The sequence below is a fragment of the Globicephala melas genome, chromosome 2 (genome assembly GCF_963455315.2).
Source record: "Globicephala melas chromosome 2, mGloMel1.2, whole genome shotgun sequence".
Taxonomy (NCBI): domain Eukaryota; kingdom Metazoa; phylum Chordata; class Mammalia; order Artiodactyla; family Delphinidae; genus Globicephala; species Globicephala melas.
Genome location: NC_083315.2, coordinates 141,629,974 through 141,645,505, shown reverse-complemented (window position 1 = coordinate 141,645,505; position 15,532 = coordinate 141,629,974). Strand labels below are relative to the sequence as shown.

The 15,532-nt window shown below is 36.8% G+C and overlaps 1 protein-coding gene across 10 annotated transcripts in view; it reads right to left on the bottom strand.

Moving 5' to 3' along the window:
* The window catches only part of FUT8 (fucosyltransferase 8), a 324,493-nt gene that overhangs the window by 59,176 nt on the left and 249,785 nt on the right, over window positions 1-15,532 (bottom strand). The gene's annotated exons all lie outside the window — the stretch shown is intronic.

Below are 15,532 nucleotides of genomic sequence, written 5' to 3'. Positions count from 1 at the left end.
AACTCAGAGTTGCACACACTGAAATCTTTATAAAAGAAGCAAAATAGTTCGCTTATTCCAGGTGCAGTTCAGCATTGAGATTATTACCTTCACGGATGAAACAAATCATCTTAAAAGAAAAACTATAATTTAACTAATAATTCCAACTATTCCAGAATTCGAGATGTCACCAACAAAATGTACTTCTTCATTATGGAAGTAAAGCCACTGAGTAAAAGGATATCTGAGTTCAACAATTAAAAAATATCAGTCATGGGACTTTTTCACAAAACCAATATTGATGATACCAGTAATTTTTAAAATAAAATGTAGAGCATGTTTTATATTGGATGTATTGAGAATGTGCTACGCCAATGTTTAATCAGGAGATCCATTTTTCTATTTACATGTTTTGCTATAAGATGAATAGCAAGTGGTTAAAACATTTAATATTATCTAACAGTGGGTGCAATGGGGTTAAGCAAACGTGAAAAATTCTTTTTTCCCATTCTAAAGTTTCCATTCCACTGTAATTTGTATGGGCTGTTGCTAAATATCCCTAGGCATCTTAGTTCTTCAAATAAAAATTTGTTTTGACAAGGACTCCTTAGCCTGAGAAATTTTGCAAGCTGTTCTGTCTGCAAGGGAAGAGAAAGGATGGGTACCTTCAGGAACAGAATCTTTTCTTCCACATAGCAAGAAGCAAGGTAATCAGTTCTCAATTTATATGAGGCTTTAATAAAGCAGTTGCCAAGCCACAAATCTACAACTATTTTCTAGGGATATCATCTGCTCCGTAAAGTAGAGCCCTAGAAACAAAAGCTAGGATGGTAAGGTTATAAAATGATTCTGAAAGAAACGCAGCAAAACGAAAATGCCACACACCGTTAACTTTCAGAAGAAGTATCTTTCATACTCAGGCGTGCCACTGCAGGCTGGTCCTTTCAGATCAAAGCAGAACCTATACCATCAAGAGCCTTCTGAAGAGTTAGAGCCCTTATGAACCCAAGAGAGCCCAGATAAAATTCAGCAAGACGTGGTCAATACTGTTTCCTCAATCAAGTCCTAGAGTTGCTGAATTCTCTTCACTTGAGACTTTGAACTCATGGCAGGCTCCTAAGGCAATAAAGATGCCCACTCAGGTGCTACAGCCACAGAAGAGTTAAGAAGAACAGAGGGGGTGTGATGTTGGGAGACCAATTTATCATTTACTTTCTTCTAATATTATACAAGGATCTGGGAATAACGAATATTCAAAGCTTTATTATTAATTCAATAGTTCAGAGAGAAAAGAATATCGACATTTGTCAGATTTTTCATGAACTGTAAGAAATACAGCACTTTGAGTATCTCTAAAATTCATATGAATGAAAATGTCCTTCATATATTTTTCAATAAACATTTCCTTTTACAGCTGCTTTTAGATGTACAGAATTATTGCAGAGTTAGTACAGAGATCCCATATACCTCACAACCAGTTTCCCATATTATTATATCTTATATTAGTCTTCACATTTTTTAAAGGAAAAAAGAGTAAAGGAACATAATAACTGAAACAGATGAACTTTAAGTTTTCAAACTGTAGATTTTTACTTAAAAGAAGACACATCTGCATGAAAAAAAAATACATCTACTGTGTTTCTTAAGAGTTTAATTAGAACCCAGTGTTTCGAGCACAAGAACTGAGGCCTAAGAGAAAGAAGAGAGTAATTTATGATATGAAGCGTAATTCAAGAGTCTTAATGTGTCTCAAAGTAAGCTGAAGAGAGAATATATTAAATCATTCTGTTATGTATTGATAACACAGAGAAAGGGAAAAAAATCTATTATGTATGGTTCTGGAATAGAAAGGTCTACATAGACAAGGTAACCAATGGAAGAGTCTAAGGCAGGAAGTGATAAGAGAAAATGAATGGCTGTTTGGAATGATAACAGTTAAACAAAACACTGAAAAAGCTCAGCGCCACAGCCCGATTTCGTACTGAAATAATAGTTAAAAGTCTGCAAAATTCAAAGGATCTTGCTCATAAAAGATTCAGAAATAGGAGAGAGACAGTGAGAAACAGAAAAAGTGTATGTGTTTCTAACACAAGATTAGGCTCATCAGAACAAAGATCTAGAAAAAACAAGCAGATATATAAAAGGTAAACAAAGCAACAACTCAGATGGATAGGGATTTACTCTGATGGAAAGGAACCTTACAGAAAATCCCTTATCTGACCTAAGTTTTTGTTATCCGCCACTGTTATGAAGCAGCAACAAGTAAGAGATTTATGGGAGTCTATAAAAGGGAAACAGAGCCATTGTTATACATACATACATGCATATATATAATCCTCAAATTTCTTACCAAATAGACTTTGTCAATTACCACTGATCCTGGTTTTATACTTTTCTGTTGATGTCTGCAAAAAGCTTGAAGATTTGTCTCATCCATAAGCAATAATATAGAGAAGGGCCTCATTACTAAAAGAAGCTTTACTTTAATCATGTTATCTCTTTAACAGGGTAGCTATTTCTGATGATAAAATCTGTTTTTCATTTGCTTCTTGTGTGCCTAATCACTCTCTTGTATATTTCTCTACCAGTAACACCAAAATGCAGGCAGATAGTTTTGTTCTGTTATATTGCTTTATCTCTTTCCCCTCCCTCCCGTCTTATGGTACTCCCTCCACTCATCTCTCTCTCTCTCTCAGACAGACACACACACACACACACACACACACACACTTGAAATATGATACACTCCAAGCAGATTTAGGCTCACTAGGAAGCACTTCTTATTCGTGAGTGGGAGATGGGGAAATACAGATTGAAAATGCTACCCCGTAAGTCCCCTGGGAGAGCGTCCTACTTCTCCGTCCTTCTGCCTTGAGTATCACTCACTGATCAAGTATAGGCGAATGTTTGTTCATTTAATAAATATTTATTAAGCACTTAACTTATACAAGGAAACTTGGGAGATGACAATCCCATAGAATAAGAAATTATATACGTAAATAACTACAATAGACAATTTAAATGTTTTAAGACCATGGTAAAAAAGGAATTAAGGAATGGAAGAGGAAAAAAAAGTCACTTTCAGCTGGACTGGAAAGGGCTATGAATAAAACTGCATTTAAAATAAATCTTTAAGATATAATTTATCGTGTTTATGAAACGCTAAGTAAATGTACTTTTTCCATTATTCAATGGAGGCCTATATTGCAAAGAATAATTGTGAAGGGCAAGGTGAAATTACTTTATAAACTCTACATATTATATTTATAACGTCGGATTTTTGTATACAGGGCCTTCTTAAAGTCAGACTCATCAATAGGCACATGCATTCTTGCTTCTTTCGATGATGATGTTATTTAAGCTTTAGAATAGGAGGCAAATTTGTCAAAATTACTTAAGACAATGTGTTCTAGTTGAAGAACTGCAGAGGTTTAAGATACAATTTTTTTTCTAATTCAAGCTCTGTTATGAATTCAATTGTGTGATTCTGCTTCAATTTGGTAATTTACAATTGAGATAAAAATTACCTCCCTCCATAACCTCTTCCTGCTCACCCATCCTTCCAACTCAGAGACACTATGAGGCTAAAATACATGCTATATGCTCAAAACTAATTCAAACATACTTCTCGTTTATCCTCATAATCTCAAGAGACATTACGTCACACTGGACAAATGAACTACTTTTTTGCATTTAGTGCTACAAGGTGGCACAATCATGGGCCCTTGTAAGCTAACAATATTATGTAACATTTTTACAGTTATAAGTCTGCAACAAAGCTGTCACCATAGGACATATAAGAAACAAGGACTTAAGATAAAATGGGGTTCTTCTGTATTCAGTTTCCTTTTGTTCAGCTCTTTAAAAAAATTTTAACACTATCTGAGGCATTTCTTATGATGCTGTTAGTTTCCAAGAATGACCCTATCTCAACAGAACTGAAAACTATACTTGCTCTCACTGTCCTATAAGTCAACATTGGGAAGTATATTTAAATCAAGATTCCTCTAACTAACACAGTATATTAAAGGAAGCAGCAGCTCTTAAACCTAAATGATTACTAATTCGCTAAAGGCACCATCAAAATGCTAAAATATCTATTTTACTTTGGTTACAAATATGAAAATAGTCTCTCTTGGATATATTTCAAATAAGGAAGCCAGTTTAATTTCTACTTTGCTAAAAAAGAATAATTTGGAATCAACTAGTAAACCACAAGCATTATTATATTACTTAGGCACTGCTAGGATTTAGAGGTTTCTACTTCCTTCACTTAGTAAATTAGTAGTAATTGTGAATTAATGACATAATATTACAAAATATAGTACTGATTCCATGGCTTTTAAATTAAATCACAGATAAAGCCTTTTGCCAGGACTATCTAGATTTTCCATACAAATTAAAGCCTCTTCAGAGGAAAATTTTCCAGCCGCAATGTAATTTCCCTCACTTATCTGCCCAGTTACTACAGACCAAAACACTGCAGAAAAAGCCTAAATCAACAACAAATAGAAAGCATTTAGTCAATATAAACTGGATATAATATCTCCAGGCGTCTCTTGCAAAGAAAAAATGCTCAATAACAATTAGTTCAGAAGAACTGCATGTACAGAGACAAAGGTGATGTCAAATCCATTGTCACAAAAATACACTAATTGGTGGCAAGCCAAAATTTAGAATTCAGGTCTCTTAATCCATCGCCCAGTGCTCTTATCTGCCCCCCACCCATGATGTCTTCAATACAAGATGCAGCAAGAAACACAGGCTCAGAGCACTTACCTGGTCATTGTTTCCCCAGATTTATGGATGTATCCTTGACAAATAAAAATTGATTATATTTAAGGTGTACGGCATGATGTTTAAAAATATGTAAACACTGAAATGATCACCACCATCGAGCTAATTAACATATCTATCACCTCACACAGTTACGATTTATTTTTTGGTGGGGAGAACAGTTAAGATCAACTCTCTTAGCAAATTTCAAGTATACAATACAGTATTAATAACAACAGTCACCATGCTGCACATTAGTTCTCTAGAACTTATTCAACCCACATAACTGAACCTTCGTACCATTTGATCAACATCTCCCCCTTTCCCCCACCTTCCTGACCCTGATAACTACTGTTCTGCTCTCTGCTTTTATAAATTTTTTAGATTGCACATATAAGTGAGATCATGCAGTATTTGTCTTTTTTGTGTCTTATTTCATGTACCATAATGTCCTCCAGGCTCATCCATGTTGTTGTAAATAGCAGGATTTTCTCTTTTGTTATGGCCGAATAACATTCCATTGCTGTTTGTACACACACACACACACACACACACACACACACATTTTCTTTATCCATTCATCCACTGATAGAACCATAAGTTGTTTCCATATCTTGGCTATACTGAATAATGCTGCAATGAACATGCGGGTGCAGATATCTCTTTGAGATACTGATTTCATCTCCTTCAGATAACATACTCAAAAGTGGGATTGCTGGAATCATATGGTAGTTCTATTTTTAATTTTTTTGAGGAACCTCTATATTGTTTTCCATAATGGCCATACCAATTTACATTTCCACCAACAGGAATGGGGACAAAGGTTTCCCTTTTTCCACAACCTCCACAACACTTATTATCTTTTACCTTTTTTGATAATAGCCATTCTAACAATTATAAGGTGATATGTCTCTTTGTAGTTTTGATTTGCATTTCCCTAATGATTAGTGATGTTGAGCACTTATGCATATACTTGTTGACCCTCTGTATGTCTTTTGAGAAATGTCAGTTTAGGTTTTCAGCCCATAATATGATCAGGTTATTTGGTTTTTTGCTATTGAGTTGAATTCCTTACACATTTTGGATGTTAACCCCTTACCAGACATCTAGTTTACAAATATTTTCTCCCATTCCATAGATTGCCTTTTGATTTTGTTGTTTCGTTTGCTGTACAGAAGCTTTTCAGTTTGATCTAGTTCCACTTGTTGATTTTTTTTTTTTTTTTTTTGCGGTACACGGACCTCTCACTGTTGTGACCTCTTCCCTTGCGGAGCACAGGCTCCGGACATGCAGGCTCAGCAGCCATGGCTCACGGGCCCAGCCACTCTGCGGCATGTGGGATCTTCCCAGACCGGGGCATGAACCTGCGTCCCCTGCATCGGCAGGTGGACTCCCAACCACTGCGCCACTAGGGAAGCCCCCACTTGTTGATTTTTTATTGTTGTTGCTTGTGCTTTTGGTGTCATAGCTAAAAAAATCAAATGTCAAGGAGCTTTCCCCCTTTGTTTTCTTCTAGTAGTTTTAGAGTTTTAGGTCTTACATTTAAGGATTAAGAATCAGAACCCTGGGGATCCTTCCAGCTCCTCTCTAATAACATTCCTTCTATAGGGAGGAGTTAAACCACAGATAGCTCCTATTTCCGATAAAGAAAGGTCACTAAAGGAATGAGCCAGGTAAGTTAAATTTTATTCTGCTCTTTGTCTGCTCTAATCATAAGACTAAACAGTTTTTAATTTGCTTGTTTAAAAAGATTTGCAACATCTAGCTTTAAAAAGATTTGCAGCATCTAGCTTCTCAATAATGAGGAAAAGATTCATTAATAGCGTGGTGAAAGCACTTCATTGTATTGGAAACAATTTGATTTTATTTCTCTAAAATTATTTTCAAAACCAAAGCAGAATATGTAATGAAGCAAACAAAAGAACTGAAGTACTACACAGTGGTAATTAAAATAAAGACTCTGGGCATAGTTAACCATGAAAGAGAAAGTTAAAAAGCATTCTCATTTTTAAAAGCCAAGACCGGAAATCACTGTCTCTTAACATATTAAACAAGAATATTTTCATAGCAAAGTTAAAGGTAGTTTCAGAGGGGTGCTTTCCACCCCTCTGGCAAAGAACAATCTGTTTTAAGTAGTAAGAACAACACAATAGCTGACCCACAAGTAGGCCACCCAGTGCTTCAGGAAATCAATTTCCCTGGGGTATTTCATAAAACTTCAAGAGTATAAACTTAATGGAGAAAAGATATCAAGATACATAGTTTACAGGCTATTATCCTGACGGATTGAAGCAAAAGGTAGATAGTTATTATACAGTTATAGAAGAGGCAAGCATCTTCTTGGTAAGTAAAGCCAATTAATTGGCTTACTTTAAATGCATTTTTTAAACTTCTGCTCTTTGTCTAGAAGTCTCTACTGAATGTCTGGAAGCCATTTTTTAAAAGATAGAAATCCTACAGATCCAGTTGAAAGCATGTGGGGAATTTCTTCTACTAATGGTCTTTGAGACAGTATTCTGTCATCTCTGGGTGTTCCAGGTAGTCTCTAAAAAACCTCTACCTCAGGTTCAAGTACATCAGAGCAACCTTGGTAATACTGTCTGCTTCCATAAGGGCCACAAAGGGAAGGCAGACAAAGAATGAGATGCATCCAAGTTTAATTCTCTCACTCAAAATCTAATGTAAACACAACTCCCTCCAAGGCTAGAGAAGAAAAGTCAAGTTACCTGAGGAGCCAGATTCTGCCAATCCTACATAAATGCATAGAAGATCTATCTCCTCAAGCACCTTCAACATTTCTCCCTAAGTTTATAGCCTGATTCCCAGGTCTCAGAACCAGCTGAACTGGTCAGGTTGAAAATAGCATGCTTACAAAATTGAGGTTGAATTCCAGAAAGGCCCTCCACCCACCATCATTTTTTTACTTAACAGGATTCATGGGGTTCTCTCCTCAAAATCAAAATACAGGCATGCTATGGCAGGCAGACACTCTCTTAAAAAAACAAAGAGGGAGAGAGGAAAAGGGGGGAGGAAGTAGTAGTATGGGAAAGAGGGAGGAGGAAAGGAGAAGAAGGGAGGGAAAGCCAGAAGAGAGAAGAGAGAAGAGAGAGAGGAAAGAGGGAAGAGGGAAGAGGAGGAGGGGGTGGGGGTGGGCAGCGGAAGAACAGGGGAGAAGGTGAAAGAAGGAGAAAAGTAAAAGCAAGCTCCAGAATGGTTAACTCTGCCTTATACAGGATTCAAAAATAAAGTAGATAGCAGACACAGAAGAGAAACACTGGCTGGAACTTTGTTCTTGTGCAAAGGCTGCTGCAGGTGCTTTGTTTTTTGTCTTAAATAAAAGTCAAAATAACTTACACAGTTTTGCCAGCTCTTCCATTCTGCAAAATGTCATTCTTCAAGGTAGAAATGGTACTGATAGCACTTGTCTACTCACTGGCTTTTAAATCAAACCATCAACAATAATTAACCCAGATGTCAAATCTTGCTACTTTTTCTCCTGGAGAGAGGCTTTGCTCCACTTCTCCATGCAGCTAGCCATGCACTGAGAATCCACTATTAGCAGAGCAGAAATTTCTTTGGAATCTCTGGTTATTATAATTTCGATTTAAAAAACCCAACCTGTTAAGATCACTTTTCTCACTGCCTCAGTTTAACACTGCTCTAACCAATTCATGTTATTTTCTTTACTTTTGAAAATCTTAGACTCTGCATTTTTTTGCTGTTTATTTGTAAATAACTTAAGACCCTTAATAAATGGCAAAAACAGTAGAGCTACTGTGTACCTTTCACACAGCTTTCCCCAATGAGAACATCTTACTTAACCACAGTACATTATCAACATCAGGAAATAGACATTACACAACATTATTAACTATAATATAGACCTTATTTGGATTCACCAGGTTTTATATGCACTCATTTTTTTTTTGGTATAGTACTATCAAAACATGTAGAGACTCATGTAACCATTACCATAATCAGGATATAAACTGCTGCATCAAAACAAAGAAATTCTCATACACCATCCCCTTTAGAGTCACACCCTTCCCCAAACCTTAATCCCAGGGAACCAGTGATCTCTGTTCTCCAGAACCAATGATCTCTTTTATCACTTGGCATAATGCTCTTAAGATCCATCCAAGTTACTGTGTGTATCAATAGTGCATTCCTTCTTATTGCTGGGTAGTATTCTGCTATGTGGAAGTACCACAGTTAATTCACCCATTGAAGGACATTTGGGTTGTTTTCAGGTTTTGATTATTACAAATTAAGTTGTCATGTACGTGAGTGTACAGATTTTTGTGTGGACATGAGTTTTCATTTCTCTAGGATGAGAATACAGCAGTATAACTGCTGAATCACACGGTAAGGACATGTTTAACTTTATAGCAAACTGCCAAACTATTTCCCAGAATGGCTGCACCATTTTATATTCCCATGAAGAATCTATGAGAGAGCTGGTTGCTCAGCATTACTTTAGCCATTCTGATAGGTGTGTAGTGGTATCTCATTATGTTTTTAAGTTGCATTCCCCTAATAGTTTATGATTTTGAACATCTTTTCGTGTGCTTATTTGTTATCCGTATTTACCCTTTGGTAAAGTTGTCTATTCAAAACTTTTACCCATTTTTTGACTGGATTGTTTCTTACTGTTGAGATTAGAGAGTTCTTAATACATTCTGGATACAGGACCTTTCTTGGATGTGTGATTTGCAAAGACTTTCTCCCAGCCAATGGCCTGTCTTTTCATCTTCTTTAACAGGGTAACATTCTCAGATCAAAAGTTTTTAATTTTGATAAAAGTCCAATTTACTTTTTTTTCTTTTATGAACCATTCTTTTGGTGTCACATTTCAGAACTTTTAGCCTAAGTCACAAAGATTTATTCCAAAGATTTTCTTTATAGTTTTACATATAGAAAGCTTTATAGTTTTACATGTCACATTTATTTTATCTGTCAGATTTACTATCCATTTTGAGTTAAATTTTAAGTAAAGTGTGAGGTTTAGGTCAGGGTTCATTTTTTGCTTATGAGATGTCCAATGATTCCAACATCATGTATTGAAAAGACTATGCTTCCTCCATTGGATTGCTTTTGTACCTCTCTTAAAAATCAATTGCCCACTCATAGGGATATACTCAAAAGAACTGAAAACTGATACTCAAACAAATACATGTAGAGGCATATCATAGCAGTGCTCAAATAGCAAAGGCAGAAACAGCTCAAATGTCCATCAGTGAATGAATGGACAAATATTGGTATACCCATACAATGGAATGTTATTCAGCCATAAAAAGGAATGAAGTACTAACACAAGCTACAACATGTATGAAACTTGAAAATATTATGCCAAGTGAAAGAAGCCAGACAGAAAAGGTCACATGTTGTATGATTCCATTTACATGAAATATTCAGAATAGGAAAATCATAGAGAATGCATTTTAGTGGTTTCCAGGGGCTGGGGGAAGGGGAAAATGGGGGAATGGAGAACCAATGCTTAATGGGTATGGAGTTTTCTTTTGAGCTGATGAAATATTTGGGGACTGGATAGAGGCAGCGCTTGCATAACCTTGTGAATGCACTGAGTGCCACTGAATTGTTCACTTTAAGATGGTTAATGTGATGTTATGTAAATTTCACCTCAATGGAAAAAAAGGAAGTTAGCGTGCCTATGTGGGTTTATTTTAGACTCTGTTCTGTTCCACTGATCTAAATGTCTACCCTTCCTCCAACACCATACACTATCTTGATTATGTTAGCTCTACTTGTAAGTCTTAAAGGTAGAAAGTGTGATTCCTCTAACTTTATTCTTCTTTCTCAAAATTGCTTTACCTATTTTAGTTATTTTGCCTTTCTATTTAAATTTTGAAATCAATTTGTCTATACATACAAGAAGAAAAAGACTTGCTAGAGTTCTGATGGGAACTGTGCTAAGCCTATGGATCAAATTGGGAAGAACTGGCAGCTTTGCTACGCTTAGTCTTCCAACCCATGAACACAATATGTCCACTCATTCATTTAGGTCTTCCTTCATCAGCATTACACAAGTATTTTAAGTATTGCTTTTTCATTTTTACGAATAAGTGTAAATGGCATGATGGCATAAAATTTTGGTTTCTAATTGTTTCTTGCTGAGATGTAGAAGTATGATTAATTTTTGTGTGCTGACCATATATCCTGTGACTTTGCTAAATTCACTTAAATGTTCTAGGAGTTTTTTGTTTGTTTGTCTGTTTTGCGGTACACGGGCCTCTCACTGTTGTGGCCTCTCCCGTTGCGGAGCACAGGCTCCGGACGCGCAGGCTCAGCGGCCATGGCTCACGGGCCCAGCCGCTCCACAGCGTGTGGGTCTTCCCGGACCAGGGCACGAACCTGTGTCCCCTGCAGGTGGACTCTCAACCACTGCACCACCAGGGAAGCCCTAAGAGTTTTATTATCGTGTGGCTGTTGTTTTTTGGTAGATTATTTGGGACTTTTCTATGCAGACAATCATGTCATTTGCAAATACAAACAATTTTCTTTCTTCCTAGTATGTATGTCTTGCCTTACTGCCCTGCACAGAACTTCCATTACTATGTTGAACAGGAGTGCTAAGAGCAGACACCCTTGCCTCATTCCCAATTTTAGGGGAAAAGCCTATGGAAATAGTCTCTCACCATTAAGTGTGATATTACCTGTAGGTTGTTACCTGAAGATGCTTTTTTAACAGATTGAAGAATGTCCTTTCTATTCCTAGTCTGCAGAGTGTTTCATCATGAATGGATGTTGGATTCTGTCAACATTTTTTTTATCATATGTCAACATATTTTTTATCATTTTAATATATATATATATATCATGACCGAGTAGGGTTATTCCAGAAAAGCAAAACTGGCTAAGTATTCAAAATTCATTCAATGTAATCACGTTAACAGTTTAAAGAAGAACTACATGATCACACCAGTTAATGAAGAAAAAGCATTTGACCAAATCCAACACCTATTCCTGCTTTCCTGTGCATGATTTGAACTGCATTTAGTATTAAATTTTGGTTCGGCTATAGTGTTTTATTTTTTTGTAAGTACATACCGTCACAGAGTATTTTAAATGGCTGCTCTGGGGGTTACAATTTATATACACACGGTTTATTACAATTTACTCATACCAACATTTTACTGTTTCAAGTGGAATGTAGAAACCTTGCTATAACTTTCAGGTCTGTTTACTCTCTCCCCTTTTGTCTTAAAAATTACCTTTATATCTCAGGGAAAACTGAGAATGAAAAAAAATTACACTGAAACTATATCAGACAATATTATAAATTTTGCTTTTTACCATCCATCCATTTAAAAAACTTAAGGGAAGGAAACTAGTCAGTTACCCTGTATCTACTCTTTCATTTGTACTTTTTTCATTCCTGATAGTCCATATTTCCTTCTGTCATCACTTTCTGTCTGTCTGAAGAATTTCCTTTTTTACAGCAAGTCTGCTGGCAAAAAACTCTCTTAGTTTTCCTTCCTCTGAAAATGTCTTAATTTCATCTCATATTTTCACTGGACGAAGAATTCTGGGTTGATAGTTCTTTACTTTTGGCACTTTAAATATGTCTTACTACTTCTTTCTGGCCTCCATGTTTTCTGATTCAGATGCATTGCAGGTAATGAACTGCTTTGCTCTGGCTGCTTTAAAGAATTTTTTCTTTGTCTTTAGTTTTCAGCAAATTACTTATAAAGTGTCTGGGAATGGATTACTTTGGGTTTTTCCCTTTAGGAGTTTGCTCAACTTGATGAATATGTTGGTTTGCCAGATTTAGGAAGTTTTCAACCACTTCGTCCATTCTTCACTCTTAATTCTCTCTGAGACTCCAAAGATACAAACATAAAAAAAAAAAAATTGTTATTGCCCCACAGATCCCTGAGGCCCTGTTTACTTTTTAAAAAATCTTTATTCTCTCTGTTGCTGGAGTGGATAATTTCCATTGATCCAACGTCGAGTGCAGTGATTCTTTCTTCTGTTATAGCTATTCTACTATGAGTCCGTTTTTTTCACTGAGGTTATTATATTTTCTCAGTTCTAAAATTCCTATTTGGTTTTTCCATGTATCCTCTATTTCTTTACTGAGGCTTTCTATTTTTTTACTTGTTTCAAGTCTGTAATTGCTTATTGGAGCATTTTCATTATTATAGCTTCTTTAAAATCCTTGTCAGGTTGTTCCAACAGCTGTGCCATCTCAGTGTGGTGTCTGCTGATTATCCTTTGTCATTTGAATTACGATTTTCCTGGCTCTTGGTATGATGATGAATATTATCATATTATCATAATATTATCATACTCTGCTTTCTATTTAAATTATCTATTTTAGTAGGCAGTCAAACTGTTTGGACTCCTACCTCACGTTTATGAGCTGTGGCTCAAATGTCAATTTAATTGTTAATGGCTTTTCAGTGCTCTTTTGTCCTGTTCCACTTGTGGACTACCCAGAGGCCAGTCTGAAGCCTGGGTGGTATATCATACCTAAGTTCAGTTCTCAAACCTTTTTCTATATTGATTCTGATAGGTTTCATGCATGGGATATTCAGAGGTCTGCCCAGGGTTTCAAACATAGATTCTAAAAGTCCCTTTATCTAGCTCCCTCCTCTTCACAACCCTCCTTCTACTCTAGCGGAGGGAAATGGGAACTGCCTCATTACTGCAGTGTGGCGATGGTGAACAAGGCTTTGCCCGAAGTCTCTGCAGTTGTAACACCAGTTGGGAGAGGTAGGGCCAGGGCAGGTATGGAGGACATGGCTATCTGCTCGTCCTCTACAACTGTGACACCTGAGGGGAGAAGTGGTGAAACATTTTTCATTATGCTCACTTGTGATAGGGTAGATATAATAAAAATGGGGCTTTTTCCAGCTCCATCCACTGAAATTTCTAGTTTGGAGGATTCTCCAGCACCCCCACCCAGAATATACAGGAGGCAAAACAAACAAGCAAACAAACAAAACACAAGAAAATCACTGTGTATAGGATTTTTTTTTTCAGTTGTAATTAACAGGAAGAATAGGGTATAATGTATTTACTCTATCTTATCCAGAAACAGAAGCCTGTATTTTAAGGCCAAGCTATTCTCAAACATTTAATGCATATTTAACTCATATCTATAATGCTACTTACTTATTGGCAAACGGATGACTTTGTGTTTCCAGAGGCATTTGATCGTATAAGTTCCTTTTAAAAATGGTAAGCTGGGGCTTCTCTGGTGGCGCAGTGGTTAAGAATCTGCCTGCCAGTGCAGGAGACATGGGTTCGAGCCCTGGTCTGGGAAGATCCCACATGCCGTGGAGCAACTAAGCCTGTGCGCCACAACTACTGAGCCTGCGCTCTAGAGCCCACGAGCCACAACTACTGAGCCTGTGCGCCTCAACTACTGAAGCCCGCGCGCCTAGAGCCCATGCTCCGCAACAAGAGAAGTCACCACAATGAGAAGTCCGTGCACCGCAACGAAGAGTAGCCCCCCTCCCGCAGCTAGAGAAAGCCAGCGCGCAGCAACAAAGACCCAACGCAGCCATCAATCAATCAATAAAACAATGGTAAACTAATTTTTTTCAACAAGTTTAAACTTGAAAATAATATGGCACTGTATCGTCCTATGTAAAAGGAAAACATAACATTTGTTTGAATTAAAGAACTCTAGTAGTGGACATGAAGAGATCATTCAAAGCCTCTATAGGATGTAGGCTTTAAACACAGGAAGGATTCCTTATACATAAAAGCTTTCTCTTAGGGTTCAGCTTTATTTCCTTTTTCATGAATTATATAAATAGGAAAGGCAGGGCACTAGGTCTTTGGTTGCAAAGCCAAACATAGTATCTATCCTGCCCCTAACCCCTTACATATAATCAATCCTCTCACATGGCATACTATAACAGCCCCTCCTTATTTCTGATGATACTTATGGTCTCCTCTGCTAGCCCTCATACTTCTAAACCCAGTAAGTCCAGCCACCTTTAATCACTCCAGGTGGAGAGGATTCAGACCAAAATTCAAAATAAAGCACATAAACAAACAAAAAAACCTCCAAACAAGCAAACAGACAAAAACCCACCAACCTCAGGTAGATCTGAGCAAGAGAAGCGTCCAAAGCCACAGGACTATTCTATTGTCAGAAGGTTAACTAGAATTCTTCCAAGCATCCTAGATAGCCTCTGATATGCATCAGCTTGGTAGAAGAAATAACGGTGTGAAGATATATAAAAATACTGAATTTGTATAGGTGATGTATTTCGTTTAACAATGAACAGTGGTTATGACAATAAAAAGAGAATGCAGTAAAAGTGCAATTGTTATGGCAAAGACATGAAATAGTTGAGAGAAAACAGTAACAAACAATGGTGAAAATAATGACCTGTCTCTATCCATTCAGATATACTCAGTGACCCCCTACTTCTCCATATTGAAATCTCTAGGTGCTTCTTTTTCGATCTGCATCTTAATCTTTTTGGCTATTAGAGCCTCTTGTGATAGCATGACAACAATAGCCCAAATAAACCAGCAGAGCTTTAATATAGAGTAAAACAGAAGAAAATTATGAACTAAAGGAAAACTGTTACTAACCCTCATTCCCTCTCCACCTCCAACATGCAAGAAATTGAAGATAAAGTACAATGAAAACTGATTTCATTAGCACAGATGCTTCAAATCCCCTCTTGTAGACCCTGATATTATTCAGAATAAATCAAGATTTTGTTCCAGTATTTAAGCAGGCATCATTTTGCATTTGAAAGGTTCGCTATCATTAACGTTATTCCTTACT